Raw genomic sequence first — 23,238 nt, 5'->3', positions numbered from 1 at the left:
AAGTGCAAATTCATCTGTAGCAAGTGAAATGAAAACACAGACCGAATTAATTTCAATCTGAATATTAAAGGGCAGATATTTAACTGTCGTTGAAAAGCTTTTCCTTTAGTTTCCTTTGGAATGCATGTACTTTTAAATATTAATGTAATTAAGTATATGAAAGAATATTCATATTGGAAAATCATTAATATTTATACTATCCTATTCAGTAGGTTTCCTTAATACATTTGTGATAGTTCTTAGTTAGGCAATTATTTAGATACAACATAGAAACAACTGTTTTATATGTTTTATAAATATATATATATATATATATATATATATATATATATATATATATATATATATATATATATCTATCTATATATATATATATATATCTATATATATATATATATATATATATATATATATATATATATATATATATATATATATATATATATTCAATATTATTTAAATACTGAATATAGGATGGTGTCCGTATGAAGGAAACAGAAATATTCCATACAGCCAACATAAAAAGCTTGTTCAGACCAATATTTTGAGTCAGGGGAATTTACCACATAAATAAATGTAAGGTTCTGATATTCAGCTGTTTTTAAAATGAATGATCATTACCCATACCTCAAGTTAGTGTTGTAATTGTAAGGTAGTGGGCCACACAATATTTCACCCTGCTCTGTATATACTGTTTGTTTGTGCTCAATGGGCTCTATATATACTTGGACCCCTAGCAATTACAGTGCCCACTGTGTCTCAGCAATTGTAGGTACAGGTACGGGACCAGTTATGCAGAAAACGTGAGACCTAGGGTTTTCTGGATAATGGATCTTTCTGTAACTTGGATCTTCAAACCTTAAATCTACTAGAAAATCATGTAAACAAAATAAACCCAATAGGCTGTTTTTTTCTTCCAAAATGGATTAATTATATCTTAGTTTGGATCAAGCACAAAATAAACAGAAATTGTTTTTAAAATTTAGTCTATGGGAGATGACCATCCCATAATTCAAAGTTTTCTGGATAATGGGTTTCCAGATAATGGATCTCATAAATGGATTTAATCTAGGATGCCTCTTTTAAAATTGGCAAATGTGGGACAATAAAATTAGAAAGGTGAAACTAGAAAAACATATTGGAGAACTCAACTGAGTAAACCGCCCTTACAGAAACACCACTTGGCAGCAATTTGGTAGCATTATAATAATGCATGAAGCTTTCAGATGCTATGCTGTAAATTGTTCTTAATGTTATTGGATAGGGTTGCAAACCAAGTTGTTAAATCTGTAGTTTTTTTTCTGGATCATTCTAGCTCCCATCATAACTCTTAATGTTGTTGTTAAGTTCGGTTATGTGACAGCTACATCTCAGGAAGTTAAAATTAGGGATGTAGCGAACGTCGGAAAAAAAGTTCGCGAACATATTCGCGAACTTGCGCAAAAACGCGAGCGGTTCGCGAACGGTTCGCGAACCCCATAGACTTCAATGGGAAGGCGAACTTTAACATCTAGAAAAGACATTTCTGGCCAGAAAAATGATTTTAAAGTTGTTTAAAGGGTGCAACGACCTGGACAGTGGCATGCCAGAGGGGGATCAAGGGCAAAAATGTATCTGAAAAATCTGCCTGTTATTGCAGCAGTCAGCAGATGAGATCAGAAGCAGGACAGCTGCCCACTGCAGCTACATACAGAGCACTGCAGTAGAAGGTAGATTACTAGCCAGCAAAGCTACCTAAGCTTAAATGTCCCTCAAACCCCTGCAGACTTCTGTCCCTCCAATAACAGAGCAGTATCAAAACGATTACTAGCCAGCAAACTTTCAACTGTCCCTGAAATCACTAACAGGCAGCAGCTCTCTCCCTACACTATCTCTTCAGCACACACAGGCAGAGTGAAAAAACGCTGCAGGGCTTCGGTTTTTATAGGGAAGGGGAGTGGTCCAGGGGAGAGCTTCCTGATTGGCTGCCATGTACCTGCTGGTCTGGGGTGAGAGGGCAAAAAAAAGCGCCAACAATGGCGAACCCAAAATGGCGAACGTCGCGCGACGTTCGCGAACTTCCGGCGAGCGCGAACACCCGATGTTCGCGCGAACAAGTTCGCCGGCGAACAGTTCGCGACATCTCTAGTTAAAATAAGTACATTTTCACCAGGCATAGGTTCCTGTGAAAAAAATTCATTTTTGACGTGAGAAAAAAACACCTATTGACTCCAAAGTGGAAAATATAAACAAAACCCATTCACTCAAGAAACACAGTGAGAAATGCCTATTAATGCCTATTGATGCCAATGCATTTTGTGTGGAAAACAGGCAAACAAAGCCAGTTGGCTTTAATTCATTTTGAAAATTGTTTGCAGTTTTGTGAATTGCTTGAGTTTTACAATTTATTTTGCAAAAAAAAACCGATTCACTCTTCACTAGCTAATAGAGCTTGCCTGGAAGAGGACCCTGAGATGAGATCAATGTTAATAATGAATGGAGGGCACACCAGAAAAGTTCAAAGATTAGTTAGAGGTGCAGAAACAAGTGTTACCCCTACCTCAGGTAACCCACATTACTGATTCATCTGCATGTTTGCACACTCAAAACAAAAACAATTTGGCAAAGAAGGTGGTTTAAAAAGTCAATTTTTACTATTTGTTCAGAAAAACATTTTATACAGACAATGCCTTACAAAATCTGGCATGATTTAGACAATATTAAAAAGTAGCAAAGAGTATTAACCACCCATTAGTTATATGCAGCAAAAAAGAAATCAGCAAGGGAGCGGATACACCTACCAGAAAAATGAGAATGACCCCAACGTTTCGGCACCAAGGCCTTTGTCAAGAATCCCCTTGACAAAGGCCTTGGTGCCGAAACGTTGGGGTCATTCTCATTTTTCTGGTAGGTGTATCCGCTCCCTTGCTGATTTCTTTTTTGCTGCATATAACTAATGGGTGGTTAATACTCTTTGCTACTTTTTAATATTGTCTAAATCATGCCAGATTTTGTAAGGCATTGTCTGTATAAAATGTTTTTCTGAACAAATAGTAAAAATTTACTTTTTAAACCACCTTCTTTGCCAAATTGTTTTTGTTTTGAGTGTGCAAACATGCAGATGAATCATGAGATCAATGTTACCCTGGGTGAGCTTTTTAGGTATTATGAGTAGTTTACCTCTACTCACCCATGTCCAGAAAGGTTTTTGATGTGTATCAGAAAAACAACTTGACTTTATACATAGCTTCATAAAGCCCCCCTAAATTAATTCTTATGGTTGTATTTTTAATATCTTTAAAGCAGACCTGTCACCCAGACATAAAAAGCTGTATAATAAAAGCCCTTTTCGAATTAAACACAAATCCAATTTTTTTTTTTATTAAACCATTCATAGTTGTTGTAATCTCATTTAAAAATCTCAGCTGTCAATCAAATATTGTCTGCCCATCCTCTATGCCTTATTACATTCATATTACATATTACATTCCCCCAATATTCTGCTAATTTAACAACAGGGCAATATAGTCATGATCAACACCACTTTGTATGCTGAGTGCCTTTATGAAATCAGACTTGTTGAACCTGTGTCTAGTTCACCTCTCTGTGCCTTGATATTGGTTTGTACAATGCTGCTGGGTATATTAGTACTTCTAGCTGAAGAATTATAATATGTCACTCTGCTAACGCTTACTCCTAATGGAAATCTATATCTTGTCAGTTATGCGGAATAAAAGAGGTTAAACTGACCTATGATTGGAGTAAAACGGCAAGTGGGCCATCATTTCACCTTGCAGATTGCTAGGCTTGGCTAGTACTTCTGCTTGATAGGAAACCTCTTGCTCAGCTCATCAGTCATCTGAGATCAGAGCTATCCCTTCCTGAAATGTGTGAGTATTGCACTGAGAAGAAAAATAGCAACAAGATTACTAGTGCAGAAAAGCCCAAATGATGTGGAAATAATGTTTTAAGTGTATACATCAGATAACTTTCTACAATTTAATACCTTTGTGGTATAAAGGGAACATTAGATTGTCAGCAAACTGACTGTGGTGCCTGGGTGCGCTTCTCACATGTAAACAAGATCAAAAAGAAGACTTTGTAGATTACTTTCTCTTTTAAAATGCAAATTGCCTGAAAAGCAAGTACATTTCTGAGGTGTTTGCTATTTCTTTTAAACATATCCACTATCCCAAAATTTTAGATTCCATGGACTGTTTGCCCTATCTGTATCCAAGCACCATTATTGTCCTGTATTAGAAGTGTATAGAAGCATAAATGGGTGTAGTGTTCTTGATTTGTGCACACCCTTTTGCTTGGTCACATTTCAAAGATTTTATTGACTGGATTGCCTTGTATTCTAGGCCAGTTTAGTAACCACAATTACAATACTTTAGATTAACTTTTACCGCATGCCCTGAATCAGCTTTTGACTTTTTGACTTTTGACAAATGGGGGAATGTAATAAAAGTCAGTGGGGGAAATGTAATAAAATTCGCAAAGAGAACAAATTTGCAAATAAAAATGTGCATGTCGCAATGTTATGTTCTTCATTAGGCTTTTATTGCATTGCGAATCTTAATTGTGCATTGCGAACACCTGCTTAAAGGTGGCATAAACTTTTGGAGCAAATGTAACAACTTTTTCATTAAGAAGTTTTATTACATACACTGCGCACTATTGCAAGCTATAAAATTTATAAATTTCTATCCTACTGTTATGTGAAGGGCAAAGTGTTCGCAAAGGCAAAATCGTTCCCTTTGCGAACATTTGTTCACATTGGAAATGACTTGCAAACGTTTTTTGCTGTAGCGACCAATATTAAATTTTCCGTGAATTTCATATAGCTTTTGCGAACCTGGAAACTGTTTGGCGACCACTTCCGACAGTGGAAGATTGTTTGCAAATTTTAAAGTTTGTGGAAGAAAGTTTGCAAATCCTAAAGTTTGTGGCAATGTGCAGTGAATGTAATAAAACATCTTACGGAAAAAGTTGTTATGTTTGCTCCCAAAAAATATGACACCTTCAAGCACTTTCAAATTTCTCAATTAAAATTTGCAATGCACAATTAAAATTTGCAATGCTAAAACAATGCTATAACAGTTTAAGGAAGACTATTACATTGCAAGATGTGAATTTTTATTCTTATTGGTATGAATTGTTTTTCTGTTTGTGATTTTTATTACATACCCCCAAAAGAGTGCAAAGTTTGCTTTATTTATTAAGTAAAGTTTTCTTTATTTGTTAATAAAAGTCAAACCCCCATATGTATTAAAAGGCACTGTTTGCCCAGGAGCAGTGACCCAAAGCAATCAATGAGATGTTTGCTTTTAAACAGGTGACCAGTAAATGCTACTTGCTGATTGGTTGCTATGGGTTACTGCTCCTGAGCAAACTTGTCTTTAATTAAACAACCCCCTTTGAGCACAAAGTTTATATACCGCCATATTTAGTTAGCGATTTATAGAGTTTGAGTCCCTGCCCCAATGGAACATTCAATTTTAGGTCCCTATCACGTTTGGACAGACTAGGGTAAAACATTGCACTTTGCATACTGAGCCTGGTAAGTAAATGTCCCTTTGTATGTTAACTTTTATGCTTCATTGGATCTACAGATTTTGTTTAAAAAATGCCAATAGAATTATAACACATGATCCATCTGAAATGCACTGATATCTTCAATTTAAAGGGATTTTATTCTTTTATGGTGTAGATTTTATTTCGAATTTACACTGTTAACACTGTGATAATTCACTCTACCATGTATAAAATTTAATTCCTCTACCAACAAGTATTTTTTTTTTTGTAATATTGGTGTGTAGGCAGCCATCTCAGGTCATTTTGGCTGGTCATGTGCTTTCAGAAAGAGCCAGTGCTGCACTATGAAACTGCTTTCTGACAGGCTACTGTTTCTCCTACTCAATGTAACTGAAGGATTTGCAGTGGGACATGGATTTTTACTATTGAGTGTTGTTCTCATATCTACCACGAAGCGGTTAGCTAGTTACCTTCCCATTGTTCTGCTGATGGACTTCTGGGGGGGGAGGAGGGTTTGACTCCAACTTGCAATGCAGCAGTAAAGAGTAACTGAATTTAATCAGAGCACAAGTCACATGACTGGGGGCACCAGGGAAACTGACAATATGTCTAACCCCATGTCAGATTTCAAAATTAATTTGTGTCCCGTTAAACAGCGCTAGCTTGCACTTTATTGAGAACATGCAAGTTGCTGCTTGACGCAAGGCACTAGGACAACTCTTACTTGCTGCTGGCCTATAAAAGGGTATGTCATGTACAGTGCAGTCTTATGCTTGACAGCCCTTGTTCTCTTCCTGTTAGGACAGTATCCAGGGCTAGGTGCAAACCCTTTAGCCTTTGGACTTTAAGTGCAGTGATTTTTTGGCCCTTAGTGCTCCTGCAGTTGTACCTAGATCTTAGTAAGTGGACCCTGCCATTTGCTACTCAGAGACCTTTGTATGTTATATAAAGATGTCCAAGAAGATCAATATAATTTGCATATAACATATAATATTTACAATACTGTAATAATATAAGTCAATAGGTAGCATCTAGTTTCATTCTAAGCACATTGTGGAATCGTGTATTCTGATTATAGAATTTAAAAGGAAAAAAAGATGGTGAGATAATTCTGTCTCTGTTGGGCTTATAAGATGAACAGCCAAGAGTGCAAACATTGGAAATCCAGACAGGTCATGTGCAATGCAAAGACCCTATAGCAGAAGGTCTAACCATAATAGAATCAAATAAAAGTAGGTCATAAAGACTAGGGCACTAAACACAATGCTATGAAAGTACAGGTAGATAAGAGGTGAACAACAGACAATCTTTTTCAGTCCATTCTGCACGTCTGAGCTTGAGCTGCGACTGATTTTTTTTTGGCCTTTTTTTTATTTTTTGTTTTTGGTTAAAAAGCCTCACTCAGGCGTTATGGAATTGGAATGTGAAGGGTAATTGAGCTGAAAGCCATTCTCTTCCTCTGCTTGGAGCGAGATTGGAATGATTGAGGTTCCTTGAAACACCAGCCCAAGAGATTTGATGAGAGAGCCAGAAAAGATTGTGCACTGAGGAACCTGTGCATATATCAGTGGAGGAAGAAGTTACAAAAGTTGAGAACTGGCTATATCCTAAACCGTCAGCATGAAGATTTGTGATTCCTTTAGATGCACAGGTCCCTTGCCCTTTATCAGTACCTTTCCTTACATTTCCTGCCATAAAAACAGTTACCTGTTATGTTAGAAATACACATTTGAAACTTGTATATAATCCTTTTGTCTTTCCATATCACCAAGCTATTTATTATACATCACAAACATGACACTTACACTTTCCAGTCTGTGCTTGTTGCCATTTTCTGCAGGAGCTAGCATTTATTAGAAATAGTTGGCATCTCTGCTGGCATCTTTGAAGGTTTCCAAGTATCGCTTAGCTTGTCATACAGCTGACAATATGTATTAAACATACTGGGGCATAATTATTTAAGGGCACACTTTTTGGATACAAATCTTTTCTTCCTGCATAGTTGTTAATTTTATTTGTAAACAATCTCTCAGTCACAACATAATTGTGATCAGATTGGAATGTTGCATAAATCCAAACGGACACAATCAAATGTATTCGCATGAAAATAAAAGTAAATCATGTACTTATTTATAGATCACTTTTTTCTGGAAAATGGATCTTTCTGTAATGTGGATCTTCATATGTTAAATATACTAAAAAAAACATTTAAACATTAAATAAAACCAATAGGCTTGTTTTGGCTCCAAACATGACTGATGGATCAAGTACAAGGTACTGTTTTATTATTACAGAGAAAAATATATATTTTTTTAAATTTGGACAGCCTTCCTGTAATTCAGAGCTTTCTGGTTAATGGGTATCCGGATTACGGATCCCATAACTGTATTCTCAACCCACTGAGCTGAGAGTTTATTAAAGCAACATCCTGCATGTGAGTTGGCTAGGGTATAGGACTCAGGTCAGGTGCCCCTTGCTCCCCAGCATTGCATAGTATGAAAAACCATAGGCCTGATGTGGAGTGATCTGCCCACAGAATGTCCACCTGTTGTCATCCTTGCTATACAGTTTCCAGAGCAATGCTTCATGGTGGGCAATGTGTTCATCATATCATAGAATACAATGCACTGGAAAAAAAAATATTGCTGCCTTTAATAGATAAGTGTCATTTGATCTGGAGTTTTTGTTCATAAAATGTAAGTAGAAATCATAACCCTTTGGTTTGCACAACTAGGTGGCAAATGGATTGATAGCTAACTGATTTAGTTTAAATTATTAAGATAATATCCTATACTGTAGGATAGTTTATAATACACAAAAACTATGAATATCTTGTAAATTATATCCTTATAAACTGTGAGTTCTGATGTCATCGGTTATAAACGGTGAGTTCTGATGTCATTTCTGTCACATGACTCACTGAAATTTGTGTATTATAATAAATAAAGTACCCCCAGTTGTAAAATATGAGGATATTAGAAGTTACCTCTGAGTTCCATTACCTGTATAAAAATACTCGGCCTTCTGCCTCATTTTACAAGAGGAGGTACTTTATTCACTATATATGTGACTATTTTATTTACCTCTAGTTGTAGTCTGAATTTGTATGTAGTCTGTATATTTCATATGCACTCTCTTCTATTGTACAATACAGGTCTATAAAATATATAAATATTTGTTAATGACAAATTGCATCAAATGAAATTCTAAGCAATGTACATCAGGGAGTCAAACATGCTTTGCATTCTCTTTTTATATGAATCTGCTTTTAGAGACAGTTGATCCCTTTTCAGTTTCTGATTTGTCCATTTGTATACAATAACAATAGCTCATGATATAAACATTATATAGTTATTTGATCAATGAGGCAGGTGTTCAAACTCGTCAGATAAAATCAATACACAGTGCTTAGTGTTGAATTACTAGAGGGAAAATTCAAAGGTCTTAGGAAATCAGCATCAGTTTAGACAAAAACTAAACCCAAATATGATAGTTCATTAGAAAAATAGTCCATTTTCACTAAAATGTAAAATTACATTTTTTACATTTCCTTTAGTGCCTATTTAAAATTATTTATAGAATAGGAATTTGTAACAGTTGTTACTTGTATTTAAAATTCAGCTAGAAGAATCAACTTAATGACACAAAGTGTTTTAAGGGCTTTAATAAATAATACAGGTATGGAATCCCTTATCCGGAAACCCGATATCCAAAAAGCTCCGAATTACGGAATGGCTGTCTCCCATAGACTCCATTTTATCCATAAAATCCAAATTTTTAAAAATGATTTCCCTTTTCTCCGTAATAATAAAACAGTAGCTTGTACTTGATCCCAACTAAGATATAATTAATCCTTACTGTTAGCAAAACCAGCCTATTGGGTTTATTTAATGTTTAAATGAATTTCTAGTAGACTTAAGGCATGAAGACCCAAATTAAGGAAAGATTCATTATCCGGAAAACCCCAGGTCCCGAGCATTCTGGATAACAGGTCCCATACCTGTGTATGATTATAATATTTATAGAGGAGGACCATAACAGATTGGTTTAGGGTTATTCAAAGGTGAAACCATGTGTAAGTACATGGATGTCATATATTGTTGGGATTTATTGGGAGTTTTCCAGAAAAGGCACTATTCTGTAATGGATAATGGATTACATACCCATATATGAACAATGGTTCAGATATTGTTCAACCTTCAAAATGGAATTGCTAACATGGTCCTTAACTTTGAAAAAGGTCTGTCTCCTTAAAACTGCCCCAGTTCACCTTGCTAAAAAAGATTCACAAAACGTGACCTCTCCGCAAATGCATTGGAGTCAGTGGATGTGTTTTCTTCACCATGTTTTTTTCTGGCGTCAAGGGGCATTTTTTATTATGCCAAAAGTATTGGAGTGGATAGGCATTTTTGCTTGCCCAAATGCATTGGAATCAACGGGCATGTTTTTATTCCAGCAAAGCAAAATGTATGGTGAAATTCTAGGACAAATTTAAGGATATTCTCTTCATTTGTAAAAGCACAAATTAAATCACAAATCTGTAGTAGTCCAAAAATGTGTCCATCATTACTTGAAATATCTCTTTCATGTTGTATAAGTAACAATGGCTCTAGGTGACAAGTGCTTCCCATATGTTTTTTAAGCAGCACACTATGGAAAAATGGATATGAATAGAAAAAACTATTGTTTGCTTGCTGTTAGGTATGCTTTATATTTTCCTTAGTAATGCACAAGAAATGGTGAATATTTTTCTTTAACTCAATGTATTTAATAATAACCATTTGCCAGTTAAGGTTTACAGAATATAAATGCTTGAAGTTGCTTCAGCTATGTTTATTCTGGTTCTCCAATTCTGCATACAAGTAATTGCCTCTGCAGGTATTCTTTCCAGTTAGCACGGTACCAGGAATGTGTTTGATATGGAAGGCTGATAAGTGATAAAAGATCCTGCTCAGTGGGCAACTTCCCTTGTGTTTCCAAAAATTCACTTACCTAATACATTTGAAAATACTTTACTGCTTGTAAATACAGAGCTAGGATGTGGAACATACAATATGTTCCTTCTTTAGAGCAAAAAAAGACATTTATATTCAAAACTACAAAAAGTATAATAGCACAAATAGGCAGCTCTATTTTTTGCTGGTCTAGGCTCTTGCAAAACAACAGAAACACTTTTCAAGACATTGTAAAACTTCTGGTTCTGCATGTTACTATAAAAGTAATGTAGGAAGGCCTGTGTTGAATAACTTTTGTAGCCTAGAAGTGCTGTCCAACTTCTGTGGTACCAAGGGCCAAATTTTACTGGCCTATGTGTTGGAGGGCCGATAATGGAAGTCAGTGTTGGCCACTTCCCCTTTTAAACCACACCCACTATAAACCTCACCCATGTTACCACAAGAACTTTTAAGATAATATCCTTTTAACGGTGGTAGCTCACCAAAAAAACAAATAGCTGGTGCTCACTGCAGGGAAATCCCTCATCACTCATATGTGAAAAATTGAAGTCATGTTAAAACATACCCTTAGATCCATATTCCTCCTCCTCCCCTGTGGATAATACAACAACCCCCAACACATGATTAAACACCTTAGGGGCCCTTAACAACAAACCCTTAAAAGGCTTATATTTCACAGGTAGCGTAGGGCAAGCAGAGAATGGCACACAAAAGCAGCACTGGGCAAGCAGAGAATGGCACACACAAGCAGCACTGGGCAAGCAGAGAATGACACACACAAGCAGCACTGGGCAAGCAGAGAATGGCACACGCAAGCAGCACTGGGCAAGCAGAGAATGGCACACAAAAGCAGCACTGGGCAAGCAGAGAATGGCACACACAAGCAGCACTGGGCAATCAGAGAATGGCACACACAAGCAGCACTGGGCAAGCAGAGAATGGCACACACAAGCAGCACTGGGCAAGCAGAGAATGGCACACCCAAACAGCACTGGGCAAGCAGGGAGGGAATGCAGAACAGTGCAGGAGACAGGGAAAGCTATTATTCTATTATTCTATGTACTACATACAGTGACACAGTGCTGGTGCCCCATTAGCATTTTGAATAAGGTTTGAACAGGTGAACAATGTGGGCAGTTTCAGTCTGGGTCTCAGCAGCACTGGGCAAGCAGAGAATGGCACACACAAGCAGCACTGGGCAATCAGAGAATGGCACACACAAGCAGCACTGGGCAATCAGAGAATGGCACTTACAAGCAGCACTGGGCAAGCAGAGAATGGCACACACAAGCAGCACTGGGCAAGCAGAGAATGGCACACCCAAACAGTAGTGATGGGCGAATTTGCGCAGTTTAGCTACGCCGGAAAATTCGCGAAAATTCGCGAAACGGCGAAAAATTCGCGAATCGGTGCCAGTTTTTTCTAAGCTGGAGCCCGTTTTTGACGCCGGCGCCCGTTATTGACGCCGGCGTACGGTTTTTCAAAAAAAAAATTTTGACGCCGGCGAATTTTTGCGGGCGTTTTGCGAATTTATTTGCTGGCGGCGACTCGCACAAATTTGCCGCGAATTCGCACCTGGCGAATAAATTCGCCATCACTACCAAACAGCACTGGGCAAGCAGGGAGGGAATGCAGAACAGAGCAGGAGACAGGGAAAGCTATTATTCTATTATTCTATGTACTACATACAGTGCTGGTGCCCCATTAGCATTTTGAATAAGGTTTGAACAGGTGAACAATGTGGGCAGTTTCAGTCTGGGTCTCAGGTGTGAACAGTACAGGGTTTTGGAATATAAACAATAGGGGTGTCACAAATCTGAACAATGCAGGGGGACCACAGGTGTGAACAATACAGGGGATTAGTATGAATTTGAGGTTTAAACAATGCAGGGGCCAATTAATCTCTGTAGTGATACCATTTAAATCTTTCATATGGTAAACAGACAGAGCATATGGGGGCCACAGAAGGGGGGTGCGGCCCGTGGACAGCCCTGGCCTAGAACAACAAACTGGGCCTCATAGAAAAACTGTAGTTGTTTTATATTTATATAAAATTATTTATTTTTCCAATGTAATAATAAAACAGTACCTTGTACTTGATCCAAACTAATATAGAATGAATCCTTATTGGAAGCAAAACCAGCCTATTGGGTTTATTTAATGTTAACATGATTTTCTAGTAGACTTAAGGTATGAAGATCCAAATTGTGGAAAGATACGTTATCCAGAAAACCCCAGGTCCAGAGCATTCTGGATAACAGGTTCCCATACCTGTACTCTCCTGAGATAAGTTTATGGGCAGACTTTTAGTTGCCCTTTTGTTAAATTTTGCTAACAACGTGTTAAAGTTTCATTTAAAACTATGTCGAATGGGTTTTTGTGTTTTATAATTTCATGAAGAAAATTATTCTTTATGGAATTTGTATATATGGACTTGTTATACTTTTTCATTGCCCCGACTAGTAATTGAGTTGCTCACATTAGCTACAACATTATTGCTTGAAACGATTACTGTTAGCACAGCTTTTGAGAATTTTCAATGGTAAATTTTATTAAAGTGTCTGAAATTATTCAATTTAGCATTCAGTTAAAGAAATGCAGTAAAGAGCAAAATTTTCCCCAGATCAGCAATGACAAAAAGTACTTTTTAAATACCATTTGCTAAAATATAAAAGAGATTTCTGTATTATTCAAAGTGCTGTGTAAAGTCTCCAAATTTACATACATAGACCTTTGTTTGAACCATGTTCCCTTTGGATGAAGGTTTATTTCACCTGGGGGGAATTGGCAGATTCCTCTCAAATACTGTATATACACTGTTCATCTGCATGTATGAATACAATAATCTGTGCTAACAATACATCATCAATCATTATGATCTGTATATAGGTTAAAAATACACTGAAATATGGCGACATATTTAATCAATACCCAGCCTTTAATGTTTTGTAGATCCATGGTTTTCAGCAGTAACATCTTTAAGAGGCCAATTTAAGACTGCCTAAAAGCTGCGGAAAGGTGTTCAAAAGCTTGTTTGGGTAAAATGATGAAGATCACCAAGGTTTTTTCGGCACAAAACCCAGCATATTTAGTAAACTCCTAAGGTTGTGGCCAAGTCAGATGACACTTTTTCATCACAATTTTTACATATTGCAACAGATTCTCAATTAGATTGAGATCAAGTCTTTTACTTGGCTATAAAATACCCTTTACCTTATGTTCTTAAACCTCTTCGAAATTAACCACCCAAACATTGAAAATTAAAACGTGGGGTAGTTTAAGTCAAGCAACCTATTGGGGTTTTGTAATACAGGACTGCCCTGCTTAAATTTACACCATTAAGAGGTATGGTGAAGACTTGTGTTTTTTAAATCATTGTCCAGCTAAAAGATGAATATCCTAATCAATTAAGGTTCATTTTTTTAACAGACTGAAACAGGTTCTCTTACAGCATTTACATTTAAATTGCCTCCTCTATTTTTCCTTCCCTTCCAACAAGATGCTATTGGTCTCATCTGGCCACAAAACCTTCTCCTGTTTCACAAATGGTTAACTTTAAAGCAGGTGTGCATTCACATGATTTTTTTCAAGTAATGGCTTCTTTTGTGTCACCTCCCATAAAATTTCCTTGTCAGTTTTATCATGTGTTGAATGATTTTTTTATTTTACATTTTTTTGTTGTTATTACTGAACCTTACCTGTTGCATGGTATATTCAGCATTTAGTGTTAGCACACTGATTTTTTAATCAACCTCATTATATTTTGAGCCGTGTGACATTATCTGACTTGTAGGATGCATTTTGTCGATCCAACACCATCCTATAAAATCTCATGTTGAGTTTAGCCCTTTGTTCCATGTGTAGAAACCCAGGGTCTGGTGGCCAATAGAAATCCATTACAACTGCAATATTATGTCCTTCTTTATTTGGGGTCTTGTATCTGGCTGCAACCATGTAATCTACTCCAACTGGTGAGTTTGCAGTATGTACTATTACAAATAGAAGAAATGTTTTACTTTTGATTGTAAAAGCTGTGTGATTGATTATTTTTTTAAGTTTGGACGAAATAGGAATTTATACTAAAAAGTACAATTAATGCCATACTCATACACCAGTTGTGCATATCAAAGGAAGCATTATGCCATAGATTTTTATAAAAGAGAAGCCATTTCATTACCCTTCTTAGTAGCACAGGCAGATTCGCTCACGAGGATTGTAAGCACTGTCCCAAGGCCATTAACTTATTTATTTTACGTGCAGTCTAGAAATTAATGACCTTCATTTCAAGCTCTGTGCATCTGACATTTTTTTGCAAAAAGTACATTTATTAGCAAGTTTATAAAAAAAAAAGTTACTAAAGGCAAACTGGAACTATTAACGACAGGCACATAATCATGTCAGGTTTATATAGCTTCAATTAGCAGCAAAGGCAAATCATGAGAATGGCAGCCACTGCTGGTTCTGTCAGCATCTCCGTTCTTACTTTTTTAATATAGTAAATTAGCAGTCAATCAGATGCTTTCTTTATTTTTTCCGGGTGAGTTTCCATTTATTGTAGTCAAAGGTATAAAAAGAATCAATGCATAAGCACAGTTCAATTGTTTTTTAGGGGAATGCCCCTGGTGTTAGGAAGTGTAAATGCAACAGCTAGTAGATGCAAGGCACCTTCAAAGTAACAAAACTGTTGTGTTATTGACTTGTATGTGTAGCTTTGCTAAAGGGTTGATTCCTCAGTTTCCTGTACAAGCAAAGAATACTGTGCAGACTCATAAATTCCCAAATATAAGCAGTGCAATAAAAAAAAATTGGGTATTCAAACTAATTCTTAACTTCACTAAGTTAAAATTACTGCAATCTCTTCCAAACTTCACTTACAATTCTCAGACAGCAAAAGGCTCAGTTTCCTAGAAATAATATTGATAAAAAGGCTACATAAGGTATAATGTATAGGATCTGTTATCAGGACTGCTCAGGAACTGGGTTTTTTTCAGATAAGGGATCTTTTTGTAATTTGGATCACCATACCTCAAGTCTATTAAAAATCATTTAAAATGTGATATAAACCCAATAGGATTTTTACCACCAATATGGATCCATGTAACTTAGTTAGGATCAAGTACAAGCTGCTGTTTTATTATTACAGAGGAGAGAAAAAAATGTTTGCAATGGAGCCTATGGAAGACGGCCTTCTCGTAATTAGGAGCTTTTAGGATATTGGGTTTCCGAATAAGGGAATATAATATCTGTAGTTGTATAATCAGAGGCTTCCAAACTTCTGGATAAAAAGGTGCAGCCTAAAAGTTAGAATGGGCTTGTGATTTGCTGAGCTGTGTCTCTAAAAGGGTGACTATTATGGCAGTGTTTCCATATATCAGTAAAATCTAGATGTGAAACTACAAGTACCAATAATTATTGGTGGCTTATGCTGGAAATTGGTAGTGAAAGGGCACAAAGCCATTAAGCATCACGCTGCCAAAAGAGGACCTAATTTGCAGTAGACAAACAGTAAAAATGTATACCATTGACCAGGTTTTGTACCCATAGTGAATTGTTTTATCCCAGAATTGTTTTATTCCATTCTCTTATTCAAATCAGTGCATGTTTGCACCAAATGGCTGAAGCTGCAAATTGGAGAGCTGCTGAATAAAAAGCTAAATGACTCAAAAACCACAAATAAAAAATGAAAACCAACTGCAAATTGTCTCAAAATATCACTCTTTACATTCTAGTTAAAGTTAACACAAAGGTGAACAACCCCTTTAAGCACAGATCTTCAGGGCCTTTTACCTGTAATTTTGTACTTATATATTATGCTGTACTTATAGTGTACATATATATACATATATAATATTGTACAAAGCACATACTGCTAATGCCCATGCATTAAAATAAATCTATACTGACAGGCTTTACCTTGGTTAAGAAGATTCATTTAGAGCCATTTGTATTTCTAATATGTATGGGATCTATGATCCAGAAATCTTATATCCAGAAAGTTCCACATTACAGAAAGTCCATCTCCCATAGAGTCATTTTTTAAGATAAGCTGAATTAATTCATATCAGTGGCAAATAATCCTATTGGTTTATTTTATGTTTTTTATGTTAAAATGTTTTCTGTATGGAGATTCAAATAACAGGAAAAATCCCAAGTCTGAAGCATTCTGGATGATATATCACATACCTGTGTGTCTGTGTAATTATGTATGCTTGAATGTATACAGTATAATGTATTCAGAATGTATATTTATGTTTATATATATTTTGCACTATTTATTTAGTTGGATTTCAGAAAGTTTACCCATTTAACAAAAACGTCAAGTGAACATTTTTTTTTATGAAAAAAGAAAATTCCCACAGGCTTATTGGCTGCTAAAGGGGACAGTGATGTACTTATTATGCCCTGTTAGATCTGTAAATGCTCAAACAAATGCTTAACCAATGTAGATTTTTTTTTCTGTAACAAAAATGAATTTTGCTCTTAGCATTTCTTAGCATTTTGTAAAAATAGGTTAATTTTACACCCCATGGGCTGGTTCAGCACTTCACATAGGCCTGTTAAATTGCAAATCCAGTCAAGTTAAGAGGAGGTTTAGCTGGAATTAACAGTGACCTTTTCAAAAACTACAGAAATGCTGAATTATGGTAAGGACTCCATTTTAATCAAATCATTAACATTTTTAAAAATGACTCCCTTTTATTCTGTAATAATAAAACAGTACTTTGTACTTCGTCCAAACTGAGAAATAATTAATCCCTATTGGAGGCAAAACAATATGATTGGGTTTGTTTAATGTCTAAATGATTTTTTAATAGATTTAAAGTTTGGAGATCCAAACTACAGAAAGACCCCTTATCCGGAAAACCCTTGGTCCCAAGCATTCTGGATAACAGGTCGAATGCCTGTTCTGAATTCTTGGAATAAAGAATATATATATATAGAATATAATTATACAATTAGTGGCAGATTTATCAAAGGTTGAATTTCGAAGTTATAAAAAAAGGGATTTTACTAACTTTCTTTAATAAATTGTTTTGTATTAAGACAGTACACACGCAAGGATAAAATTGATCGTGGAGAGAAGAAAAGAGGAAAGAACCTTGCTTTGTGACTGCAGATTGCCTTCAACGATTAAAAACCGACCCTCACCTCTATATATACCATAAAATTAGTTCTTCCAGCGGCCAACTTTTTCATTCATTCAGTTACTGAGAATATATAAATTTATCCACTTATACCAAAAACATAAAGTGCATTGCTTAGATAAATATAACTGGAGGTATTAATTATCACTACACCAACTCTGTATATTGTAGCAGTTGTGGATTCTAATAGCCGCTAATATTAGTTAATTTAACATTTCCTGATAATTACTATTGGAATTTAAAATTATAATTCATAAAATACTTTATAAGGTGCCTGTGCTCAAATAATTAATAAAAAACTTCTTACATGGTTTGTATCATAATACTTGAGGTAATAGTATAAAAAAGTGATTAGTGCTATTAATGAAAAAGTTGATTGAGTAGATTTAATACAGTACTACTCAATTGCAAATTAACCCACCGCTCCTTGAGGATAAGAGAGGAATTGTGAAAAAAGGTAGTTGGTGGAGTTGCTCCCAAGATAACTAATTAAGTTTTTTCTAAATCCCTAGGAGCACCACAAAGTGGGAGAAGGCAGAGACTGAAAGGGCTGCGGTCTCGTTAGTTAATCTTTTACTGTCTGGAAGGAGAGGCTATTTAACCCTAAAAAACCGCAGACCAATCAGTTCATGGAGGGAAAACAGGTTTGAGATATAGTTAGGAAAGAGTTCCTATTCATTTAAAAGGTGCAATTTTTGTTCACCGATGTGAAATAAAACAAAAAGATCAGGAGTCAAATCTTGCCCTGACGCGCGTTTCGCCACAGCTTTCTCAAAAGGCAAGTATTTTTTTTGCCTTTTGAGAAAGCTGTGGCGAAACGCGCGTCAGGGCAAGATTTGACTCCTGATCTTTTGTGCACATGGATGCACATGGATGCCATCTATGCATGCCAGCAATCAAACTGTGCATTAGAAGGAAATACCAAAAAGGAAATAGCAAAATGGCTTTGCTTTAAAGTGGATGAAATCAGAAAGTAACAATGGTTTTGGCTTACGGTTGTGGGAGGGGCTTGTTTTAGCACACTGCGCTACACTGACCACACAGAGCATCCCTCCACTTTTATCAGTCCAATTCAAGCACTGCTCATCACTAGTATTAACATCTTCAAATTGTTCAACCGACCTCTGCCGTTGACTTTTACATGAACTCGGCAGGTTTTAGTTGACGAATATTCGAATTAGAACTGTTTGCATGGTCGAGATGTGATAAATCTCACATTCAAATTCGAGTTGGTGCATTTCAATTCGATTTTGTGAGTTTTGACAAAAAAAATTAGAAAATTTGAATTTACCATTCGAACCTTAATACATCTCCCCCTTAATTTTGAGTTGCTATAATAATTTTCACAGCAAATGCATTTCAATTAGTGATGGGCGAATTCGCGGGCAATTTGCACGATTCGCCGCCAGCGAATAAGTTCGCGAAACGCCAGTGAAAATTCGCTGGCGAAAGTTCGTCGGCGTCAAAAAAACGGGCGTCGGCGTCAAAAAATGGACGCCGGCGTCAAAAACGAGTGCCGGCGCAGTTTCGCAAATTTTTCGTCGAAACTTCGCAAATTCACCCAGCCCTAGTTTCAATAGAGACAAATAAATCAGCACCAGAACTGGTTATTATATGTATTATACTAACATACTGTGTAGCACAGAGGTTGTTCATCATTAACATTAGCTACTATTCCAGTGGAGCTTACTATCTAAGGTCCCTATCATATTCACACTCACATTGGACCAGGTAACCTGCCTGTGTGTTTTTAAAGTGTAGCAGATATCATCGCTGTGCTTATTAGCGATGAGTGGATTTTTTTCACCAGGCATGAATTCACATTGAAATTACACACTTCACCTGCAATTTTTTTCGTGAAATGAAATGCAAAAAGCAGCTCTGAAAATTTCACTGCAATAAAAAGTCACCAAAAAAAAAAATGTAAAAAAAAAAGTATTTTGTGGGTTTTTCTTGGCATTTCACTAATTTTTTTGGTTTCACATTTTTTCCGGCTAAACGGGACTTATTCACTCACCACTACTGCTTGTAGATAGATTGTAATGTTCTGTTTGTTGACTAAAGAACAATCTTTTTTAGGTAACAGAATGGCAACTGCTCTAAATGCATGGATGTAAGAACGCAGAAAGGACATGTTGTATACATGTGTTATACTGTAGTGTTTAATGGGAAATTAATGGAACATAATTTCATTAATTATAGGGAATATTTTCCCTTGCCCTTACACTAGCACTTACTACATATTTTGTATAATGGATAATACAGGATAAAAGCACTCTTTTATCCAATTATCAATCTTCATTTTGGCATCTGTCACCTTGTATGCCCAACACTTCTATAAAGACACTGCTCAGCTTTGTGGTCTCTCTATTATTATTTTTTGCTGAACAAGACATCATCTCAGAAGGCCTTTGCTAAATTGATTTTGTACTGAAGTGAAACCTTCTGTGAAACAGAGGAGTGGAGGTGCATTAAATAAGCTCAACTCGCTCAAGTTGGCATCTCTGGATTTATCTAGCCCATAGATCATCTGCATATTCAACACTGCAAATGGATAGGCTATATAACATTGTGATAAGGGCAGTTCTAGTACACAGTGGTTATTAAATGTAGATTAACATTTGCTCTGTGGGCATAAATGATGGTTGTATTTTAAGGTTATCAAGTCAATTGAAAAATCAGGGAAGCTTTCAAAAAATGCTACGTTTTCACATGATCTAGTACCCTTGCTATAGCACATGGGGTGTCCTGTCCAAGACAGGTGGGGAGGAACATTTTATCAGCTGCTATTTTCCACTGGATGGCAAAGGCGGACAAAATGTATCACCACTCCTAATATTATCTAATGATAAGAGCCTTGACTGGTGGTGATGGCAGATGTACCTCCAAACCAAAATACTCACTTGAGCATTTTTTGCAGAGATTCACCTGTTCACAATTTCTGTGGATCAACCGGGGGACTTGTCATTATTCAATTTTAGGTAAGGTAACAGAAAGCAGATTTCATAACACCCAGTTACCATCACTTTATGGGTTTTAGGTATATTAAGTAGCCTTGATCTAATTCAAGCATCAGCACATTGTGAACCTAAACAGATGTTATCTCTTGTGAATTATGCTGGCAATCATTTTTTTCCTTTACTTAATACTACTTAAAAAAGGTGCAACATTTGAAACAGGTCCAGTCACCTAGAGCAACCAATAAGCAGGTAGCATTTACTGGTTACTAACTTTAACTTATTTTGTCAAATATGGATGGTAGAAGTTGATGTCTATGTTTCTCTTTTCAATGTACATTAATTCCATGAAACACTAGGTGCAAATGCCCCCCCCCTCCACACACACACAGCTTGGGTGCGTGGAAGCTAGAATTCTCTTTACTTTTGGTATTTACACAAACTCCCGCCAGTCCTAGTATCTGTTTTCAGACTACTGATGCATATTGATTTTTAATAAAATTAATCTTTCATTTTAGCTATAGGTCTAACACCTAATAATTCACATATTAGAACTCTTGAGAAAGTAAAGCTCCAGTGGATTCACGTGCCAAACTTATAATAGGGAATAAAACTGGAATCTGTTATATTAAATAACTTCCCCTTTTCCATTGGCACTTGCAATGCCTGTTGATGACAATCTCATGTTGTGGACTGGAAAGAACCAAGAGTATGGATTAGCCTAATATTTCTTATGTTTTAGGACATAACCTAAAAAAGAAAGACAAGTGTGCATTTTACGTGTTCAGTGGACATGTCTGTAACTAAGATGCCAACAAGTGGTCTTGTGAAGCTGTGACAATTATAACAGTTGTCATGCTTTTTCAGTCACCGGAAAGTGGAAAACAGATATCACTTTGAGACAGATTTATCAGATCAGAATTGGGGAATTCTGAAGGATACCCAGCAGTTTGATATTTTCTGCATGTAACATAACTTCCTTGACTTTCAGGAACATTTTCAATGAATTGATACATGTATCATAAATTGATACATTTATATATTGATACATTTTTTATGTTTTTTACCTGCATCATCATCACAATGTATCAACACAACAAAATGGTTAAGGGTAAATACCTCCCACAAAAAATGCAGTAGGTGGTAGTGATGGGCGAATAAATTTGCCAGGCACGAATTCACGGCGGATTTCCAATTTCTGCTGCCAGTGAATAAATTTGCGAAACTGCAGCAAAAATCCATCAGCGTCAAAAAAATTTGGACGCTCGTCGGAAAAGTTGATCATGTCAAAACTGTCCCACATCAACATTATTCTGACGCCCATTAACTTTAATGTGGGTGTCAAAATTTATGTGACTTGACACAGACCTCAAAATTGATGCGGGCGTCAAAATGGACTATTGCAAATTTTTAGCCATTTTGCAAATGTCACAGGAAATTTTTAGCTGAAGCGAAACGGGACAAATTCGCCCATCACTGGTAGGTGGTGTTCAGAGTGACAATAATAATACAAGTAGTGAAAAAAGCAGGATGACCCATGTAGTTGCACCACCCCACCAAATAGTATAGCTGGAGAATATGTCTCTGTCAAAACATAACCTTTAAAATATGATTTAAAAGTAAAATCCCTAACCCATAACACCTTAAAAAATTGTGATAAGGCAAGGTAACGGTGGAAAGGATGTACAAACTGACCACTTTTATTTATACTTATTTTAAAATCTTGGCTCCAACCTTTTCTTTCAATTCCCCAACTTAAAGCACATATAACTAATATAATAATTAACGAGAAACTGACATCTATGCTGTCTGTACTCGTAACAAATTTAGAGGGGGTGGAAAGGCAAAAATAAAATCCTATTTTTACTTTCTTTAGTGAAAAAGAAAACTATCCCAATATACTTCAATTAAAAAATCTGTACCATTTTTGTGAAAAAAACAATTGTATGCAGTGAAATTCCTCCTTTCCTTTACTTGCTCTGACTGCAGCGGCTGCTCTACAGGGAAACAAACAGAATAGCCCGAGTTTTGCATGGAAGGGAAGGAAGGTACAGGGGTTGATTGGCATAGAGATTAGCTAAGGCTAGCCAAGTTATGCAAACAAAACATAAAATAACCCTGCACATTGCTTCCCTGCTATTAGAAAGTAGGATTGTTTCCCATCTTAAGTTACCTATCCACAGCAGTCAGAGAAAGTGAAACGAAGGGGGATATTTCACTGCATACAATCAGGTTTTTATAAAAACGGTGTAAAAAGTACATTGGATAGGTTTATTCTTCATTAAAGTAAAAATGTGATTTTATTTGTTTACCTTTAAATCCCCTTTAAAATCTGAGAACTATGGATTCCACATGCTGTACCATCGGGTCTTGAACTGTCCCTCCTTTACGCATAATTTTGTTAACAAAGCTGTATAGTGTAGCATCAGTGTTAAGTCGTTCCAACGCTTGTAGGGCTTCTGGTAACTGCGGGTTTGTCACCATAGCTCTTTGTATACTAAGCACTTTATGCCCTCTTGTATTTCCTCTTCCCAGTATCAGTATAATATAACAAAACAACTGGGCTGCAAGTTAATTTAATAGTTCTTGATTCTGTATTATTCTTCAAGAAGGTACAGCTGACATACTAAAGCATCATCATTATCAAGTTTAATAAACTGTTCA

General features: G+C 36.2%; 1 protein-coding gene and 1 long non-coding RNA gene across 2 annotated transcripts in view; one reads left to right on the top strand and one right to left on the bottom strand.

Moving 5' to 3' along the window:
- Positions 1 to 3,965, bottom strand: part of LOC121395401 — a 49,810-nt gene extending 45,845 nt beyond the window's left edge. Inside the window, exon 1 of the long non-coding RNA XR_005962457.1 lies at positions 3,730 to 3,965. This is a non-coding gene — a long non-coding RNA (uncharacterized LOC121395401). The remainder of the gene's footprint in view (positions 1 to 3,729) is intronic.
- The window catches only part of cdh23.L (cadherin-related 23 L homeolog), a 588,894-nt gene that overhangs the window by 200,011 nt on the left and 365,645 nt on the right, over positions 1 to 23,238 (top strand). The gene's annotated exons all lie outside the window — the stretch shown is intronic.

This window comes from Xenopus laevis, chromosome 7L (assembly GCF_017654675.1).
Source record: "Xenopus laevis strain J_2021 chromosome 7L, Xenopus_laevis_v10.1, whole genome shotgun sequence".
In the NCBI taxonomy this organism is placed as follows: domain Eukaryota; kingdom Metazoa; phylum Chordata; class Amphibia; order Anura; family Pipidae; genus Xenopus; species Xenopus laevis.
Note: the sequence above shows the minus strand (reverse complement) of the source record. Positions and strands in the feature narration are given on the sequence as shown.